This window comes from Pelophylax lessonae (genome assembly GCF_965119305.1).
Source record: "Pelophylax lessonae genome assembly, chromosome: 1".
Lineage (NCBI taxonomy): Eukaryota > Metazoa > Chordata > Amphibia > Anura > Ranidae > Pelophylax > Pelophylax lessonae.
Genome location: NC_138768.1, coordinates 745745004 through 745752423, shown reverse-complemented (window position 1 = coordinate 745752423; position 7420 = coordinate 745745004). Strand labels below are relative to the sequence as shown.

General features: G+C 48.2%; 1 protein-coding gene across 1 annotated transcript in view; it reads left to right on the top strand.

Annotated features, from left to right (window-relative positions):
* The window catches only part of ATP10D (ATPase phospholipid transporting 10D (putative)), a gene marked incomplete at its 3' end in the record, with an annotated part of 176005 nt that overhangs the window by 69291 nt on the left and 99294 nt on the right, over nt 1–7420 (top strand). The window lies entirely within an intron of this gene.

Here is a 7420-nt window from a genome sequence, read left to right as displayed (position 1 = left end):
CATCTTTTCTGACTGTTTTTCTCTAGTTTTGCATTTGGCTAGGGTCAGTGTCACTACTGGTAGCATGAGGCGATACCTGGACCCTATTGAGGCTGTCCAAGGATGGCAAATTATTTTGTGCCATTGGCAGAAGGTTTGCTGCGTCTCCCGGCACAGTCTCAAGAGCATGGAGGAGATTCCAGGAGTCAGGCAGTTACTGTAGGAGAGCTGGGCAGGGCCAAAGAAGGTCCTTAACTCCTCAGTAGGGCCAGTATCTGCTCCTTTGTGCTAGGAGGAACAGGATGAGCACTGCCAGTGCCCTACAAATCGACCCCCAGCAGGCCATTGGTGTGAATGTCTGACCAATCAGAAACTGACTTCATGAGGGTGGCCTGACGTCCTCTAGTGGGCTCTGATCCCAATGCTGCCTGGCACTGTGGAGCTCGATTGGCATTTGTCATTGAACTCCAGAATTGTCAGGTCTACAACTGGCGCCCTGTGCTTTTCAGATGGGAATAGGTTCACCCTGAGCACATGCGACAGACATGAAAGGGTCTAGAGAAGTTGTGGAGAATTTTATGCTGCCTGTAACATCGTTCAGCATGACCGGTTTGGTGGGGGGTCAGTGATGGTCCGGGAAGGCATATCCATAGAGGGACGCACAGACCTCTACAGACTAGAAAATGGCACCCTGACTGCCATTGGGTATCGGGATGAAATCCTTGGACCCATTATCGGACCTTGCGCTGGTGCAGTGGGTCCTGGGTTTCTCTTAGTGCAGGACAATATCGGCCTTGTGGTGAGAGTATGCAGCCAGTTCCTGGAGGATGAAGGAATTGATGCCCCCCCCCATGCTCACCTCATCTAAATCCAATAGACCATCTCTGGGACATTGTTTCGGGACGTTGTTTCGGTCCATCCAACACCACCAGGTTGCACCTCAGTCTGTTCAGGAGCTCTGTGATGCCCTAGTCCAGATCTGGGAGGAAATACCACAGGACATCCTCCGTCATCACCCATTTGAGTTTCTGCAATGAAATTTCAGCAAAATGGACTAGCCTGCTGCATCATTTTTTCACTTTGATTTTCGGTGTGTCTTTGAATTCAGTTTTCTGTAGGTTAATTTTAATTTCCATTAAATGATGTGGCATCCTTTCATTTTTAAGGCCCCTTTCACACATGGTAGTCCATCGGGGGACTCCGTTTTTCTCAGCGGAGGATCGATCTGTTGATCCCCCCTCTGAGCAGGCGGATGGCAGCTGTGTCTCTGCGCTGTGTGCAGAGACAGAGCTGTCAGGTCCCCATTCTTCTCTATGGGGGAATCAGATGAGAACGGACAGACGGTCCGAAAATAGGGTTTCCATCCATCCGGATTTGACGGATCGGATTGGATGTCAATGGACATGTCTCCGCTGACCTCCGATGCCCCATAGAGATGCATGGGGTATCCGTTCAGATCCGCCTGAAAAACGGACAGACGGATCTGAACGGTCCGCTTGTGTGAAAGGGGCCCAACACATTACCCATTCCATATTAGTATGATATTTTTAATTATCCATATTTATATTTCTCTAGCGCTCATCGACAGACGTAGTCCTCGGTGATACACCACCTTCGGGTTATGTTACCTCCGCAGGAGCAGGACTAGACAGGAAATTAAAAAGCTCTGGCCACACCCTAGGGGCAGTCCCAGAGGGTATATCCTCTCTCTCTCTGCCTCAGCAAATCAGTTATTTTCTGTCTAGTTAGGAGTAAGGACCTAGACACCTTGCTGGGATCTTAGGTCCTGGCAAGAATTTTTTTCTAAAAGGATTTTTGGACAGCTTTTTTTCTCCAGTGTTCCTGTGAGATCTTCAAGCAAGAAAGCTGAACTGGGCGACGGGCTGGATGTTGAGATCCGGTGGTCACCCCAGTTCAGCCTACGAGCGCGTGCAGGCCATAGCTCCGCGCTGGGTCGGCCGCAACAAAGTCCCATTAAAAGGACTGAACCCGCGAGTTAAACGTCTCGCTGAAACGCCAAAGACCATGAGTCACGGCGTCCGTATCGGTCGACAGCCCTCCCGCCCCGGTGGAGAGGGGTACTGTCAGGAGTTGGTGCCCGCCTGGTTCCGGTATGGTGAGTAGTATGTTCCCCCTTTTTCCCTGACGGGTTTTGTGGTGAACGCGGGCCCCTCTCTGTATGGTAAGAAAGAGTTCTTTCTATCCTATAACATGTCACAAATCCTCCTACTTTGAGTGTGATTTTATGTGTGCAAAAAGCCAGGAGGCTTGGTTTGGGAGCTAACAATCTATTGTATACATGTTTTAAAGATGTAATCTGTGGCATTCTGGGAATCTTATGGGTTAAGTATAAGCTACCTACCAGTCAGAAGCCATGGACATGTAGACTGCCTTCCAAGTCAGATCTCCAGCTAATAGCAGGCCTCCCGAACGGCCATGCGGTCCGCCAGGGCCGGTACCGCCAACCACGCCATATCCCCATGCAGAGAGAGTGTTGTGTGCCTGCAGCACACCGCTAGTCAGCACAGGCCGCCGCCATTTTTTTTGCTGGATCGCACGAGCCGCCATTTTGGCGTAGCCTCGTGTCTCCAGCATGGGGGCGGCCATGTTTGAGGTGATTCTACACCTCGTGGAGCTTGGGGGAGGCGCCGGAAGGCGTGCAGAGGGGCGGAGCCGCCTCCTTTCTTCCTGGGCAGCCAGCCAAAAGACTTCCTGTTTGTCTAAGACAGCGCTGTAAGCTGTTGCAGTTCAACTCTGAACATCAAGTGGTGAGCCTGGGGGTCTATCTCTCTCTCTCTCGATCGATAGGGATCCCTAGCAGGTAACACTAAGGGGTTTTTTTTGTGGCGCTGAGGGTCAAAAAAAAAAAAAAAAAAAAGTTTTTTCTTTACTTTGAATTATATCATCCAGGAAGTAACTGGAGTGATTATGGACCCTGCCACACATATTCCCCCACCTGTTTCCCTCGAGGGGGCCTCGGGACCCGCCGGTGCACAGAGTATAGAGTCATTTACAGCAATTTTGGAGTCTATGGTGGCTCGGGTGGAGGCGGCCTGTCAGGGACGGGGGTCAAGGAAGCGACCCCCGCCTACCCCTATACTATCTGACACCTCTGACTCTGATTCAGAGATGGTCACTGCAGTTGCAGGTTCCTCTGCAAGGGCTGTTATCCCAGGTAAAGCCCCCTCAGACAGTGAGGAGGACGCTTCTTCTCCTGCTATAATTCAGGAAGAAGCATTGGTGGACGCACTAGTTGTGGCAGTGCAAGAAACCTTAAAACTTGAGGCTTTACCGGCAGAGGCAACTGAAACAGAGAGGCCTTTTGGGACTAATAAGCCCATCAAGACGGCGAAGGCTTTTCCTGTACCTAAATGTTTTGGTAATCAGATTAAAGGAGAATGGGAGCATTCTAAACATACCTTTACTATTTCCAAGCGTATTGCTAGACGCTATCCGTTTGAGGAATCCATTATTAAGAAATGGACGGTACCACCAGTCGTGGATCCGCCTATTTCCAGGCTGAATAAAGCCACGGTTATTCCAGTGGAGGACACTTCGTCCTTTAAGGATCCGGTGGATCGAAAGATAGAAGCGGAGTCCCGCACTATCTTTTCTCTGATAGGGTCAGCATTTAGACCAGTAATTGTTATTGGTCTAGTTTCCCAGACACTTACGGAATGGGCGAAAATGGTACGCCAAGATCTTAGGGGAAAAGATATTCCCCAGGAGACATCTGATTTGATAGAACAGATCATACAAGGGCTACGGTTTATCTGTGACGCAGCCTTGGACACTACTCCCTTGTTAGGGCATGCATCTAAGTTAGCAGTGATCCTCAGACGTGTGCTGTGGTTAAAATGCTGGTCAGCTGACCTAGGTTCCAAAAAGACTTTGACCAATCTCCCTTTCCAGGGGAATCGTCTATTTGGAGCCAACCTAGATGAAATCATTAAGGATGCCACCGGGGGCAAGAGTACTTTTTTGCCACAGGCTGCAAAAGCTAAGGGACCTCGCAACAAGCGAGGACCTTTCTTTACCGCCCATAAAGGGCGCCCGGCTGGTACTCCCGGGAAAGGCAAGACTCCTCCAGGAGGGTTCAAGAAGGGCTGGTCGGACAAGCAGAGGACCAACCCAGCCAAACCCGAAGTAAAGGAGTACACAGCCTGAAGGTGCGCCCCCACCCGATTTCAGGGTGGGGGGACGTTTTCACCGGTATTCAGGACATTAGATCGAGCATCAACCACTACTACCGGTGCGATTCTTCCCTTCCAACATTTAAGTACAGGAAGCGGTAGTTACCGTTCCCTGTATAGATCTTTTCCTTTACCTTTTCCTAAGATTAGTCCCGATACCTCACAGGAATCGGATCTGATTGACCAGATAGGCCAAGTAGCCTCTAGTCGGGTGACTTCGGTCCCTGAGGTTCAACCAGAAAAGATCACCTTTCCTGATAACTATCAGGTATCTGATAAATGTGTGGGAACAGAAAACGACCAGACTTTCTCGGATGGTCGGGGCCAGATAGCTCTAGGGACGCCTGGTTCAGATCCAATCAGCGCCAGTGGTCCTAGAAATTCTAGGCTGGCCTCTTCAAGCCGGCCTGGCCGACTTGGACATGTTAGTCGCAGACGTTCCGTGGGAACTTCGTCTCAGGGAGTGTCTGTAGTCTCAAGGACCTATTTACCTTCGTGCTTTACAGTCGCTGGTTTTAATGGCCTGGCCATTGAGACCCAAGTACTGAAGGACAGAGGTTTGTCTACTTCAGTCATTCCTACCCTTATTAAAGCAAGGAAAGCGACTTCCAGCAAAGTCTATTATCACACATGGAAGACTTATATTGCGTGGTGCGAATCTTTAGGATTTCCTCCACGTACCTATTCGGTGTCTCGAATATTGGCCTTTTTGCAACAAGGGGTTGAGCAGAAGCTAGCCTTGAGCACCATCAAGGGTCAAGTTTCAGCATTAGCAATCTTCTTTCAGAAACCTTTAGCTACCAAATCCTTGGTGCGGAATTTCATCCAGGGGGTGCGGCACCTGGCTCCTCCAGTCCGCGCGCCCTTACCGCCCTGGGATCTTAATTTGGTTTTGTCGGTTCTACAGAAACCTCCCTTTGAAAACATCAGGGAGATTCCCTTGCTTACTTTATCCCAGAAGGTGGTCTTCTTGGTGGCTATTACTTCTGCTCGCAGGGTGTCAGAACTGGCTGCATTATCATGCCAGTCCCCATACCTAGTGATTCATAGGGATAAGGTAGTACTTCATCCTAAGCCATCTTTTCTTCCTAAGGTGGTTTCAGATTTTCATCTGAATGAAGATATTGTACTACCTTCCTTGTGTCCTCAGCCCAAGCATCATCGGGAACATGCGTTGCATTCCTTGGATGTGGTTCGGGCAATCAGGGTATACCTGAAAGCTACGGAATCATTCCGTAAGACGGATTCACTTTTTGTGATCACGGATGGCCCCAGAAAGGGTTTGTCTGCATCTGCCGCGACCATTGCCAAATGGATTAGACAAACGGTGGTACAGGCTTATTCTATTAAGGGTCAGAGTCCTCCGTTCCCTGTTAGGGCGCACTCCACTCGAGCGCTCAGTACTTCCTGGGCCTTTCGCCATCAGGCGTCAGTGGTCCAGGTATGTAAGGCGGCCACTTGGTCGTCGGTACATACCTTTACTAAATTCTATAAAATTGATGTGACGGCATCGGCGGATGCCTCATTTGGTCGCAAGGTTTTGCAGGCCGCAATTTGAGGAGACCGGTGGTCTACCTCGAGGGTTTTTTTCTGTTTGAAAATTTTTTTGTTGAGTCTCATCATTAAGGATGAGCATTGTAAACTTCTAGTTGGCACCGGTTGGGCCTTCTAGATTGGGATTTGATTTCCATTTTCCCACCCCTCAGTTGTGATACTGCTCTGGGACGTCCCGAAGGTGGTGTATCACCGAGGACTACGTCTGTCGATGAGCGCTAGAGAAAAATGGATTTTTGTAAAATCTTACCGTAAAATCCTTTTCTCTTAGCTCATCGACAGACGTAGTCCCCGCCCCTCTGTTTTGGAGTTGGGTTGGGTTAAATTCTCTAAGCACTGCTTTTTCACATAACTGATTTGCTGAGGCAGAGAGAGAGAGGATATACCCTCTGGGACTGCCCCTAGGGTGTGGCCAGAGCTTTTTAATTTCCTGTCTAGTCCTGCTCCTGCGGAGGTAACATAACCCGAAGGTGGTGTATCACCGAGGACTACGTCTGTCGATGAGCTAAGAGAAAAGGATTTTACGGTAAGATTTTACAAAAATCCATTTTTATCTTTTATTTTTATTTTTTATCATATCCAGTATATTTTTCCCTGATTGAGATCTAATGTTTTTTTAAAGTGTTCCTTTTAATTTTTTTGAGCAGTGTATTTTTCATTGTACACATTGGTATATCACTGCAGCGAGCGCAGCACTCTTATTTATCGGTTTGTTCAGCAGTTACTGCGGGTGAAGTTCCTGTATATATTTTATTCTTTCTTCTGCTTCATATATCATGGGCAGGTCAGTGATTGTCACACCTGCACTATATTTCATGTAGACTTGAAATGCCACTCTTTATATATGGAAAGCAATATGCTACTTGTATAGAAATTGATGCCTGCACCTTTCTAATGCCATTGTCAGTCCGCTGGCTGAGCCTCTTTATGCAATCTATTTTGGAGTGTTTGGAAGGCAGCCAGCATTCTAGTTAACACACTTGTTAAGCTGCAGGATTTGTAATGCCAGAGCTCTGTAAGCATTGCCAGATAGAATGACAAATCTGGATCCCTCGAATAACAAATATAGACCCCCTCATATATTTAAAGCATCTTTTCGCTTTAGAGGCGTCTCTATTGGTCAAGAGAATTAAAGTGATTCCAAAGGCAAAGTTTTTTTTTTTTTTATTTTTTTATTTTTTAAATAACAAATGTGTTATTTCTCTTACGTCCTCTGACAGCCGTCGCCACTTCATATCCATCACTAATGGGGGTTATTGACCTTTGCTCCGCAGGAGTGGCGGCGACTGTCGGAGGACTCAGAGAAAGGAATTTTACAGGTAAGATTTTACAAAAATTCCGTTATTTCCCGGCTTTGTGCAATGGCTTTGCACAGAGCAGCCCTGATCCTCCTCTTCTGAGGTCCCCCGCTAGTGCTCCAGACCCCTCTCTCCTGTTGAGTTCCCCCTATAGCAAGCCACATGCTTACTCCTGAGCCGGCTTTGTGTGTCCATAACACACACAGAATGAGGCTCAGCCCGCCCCCACTCCCTCCTTACTGGCCAATGGCTCCCGCTGCTGTCTGAGCCAATGAGGAGAGAAAGAGCCTCTGCTCTCGGGCACAGCGTTGGATCAAGATTTTTTTTTTTTTTTTTTAACCTTCATGCATAAAATGCCTTAAAGTGGTTGTAAACCTCAGACATGAAATATAAACA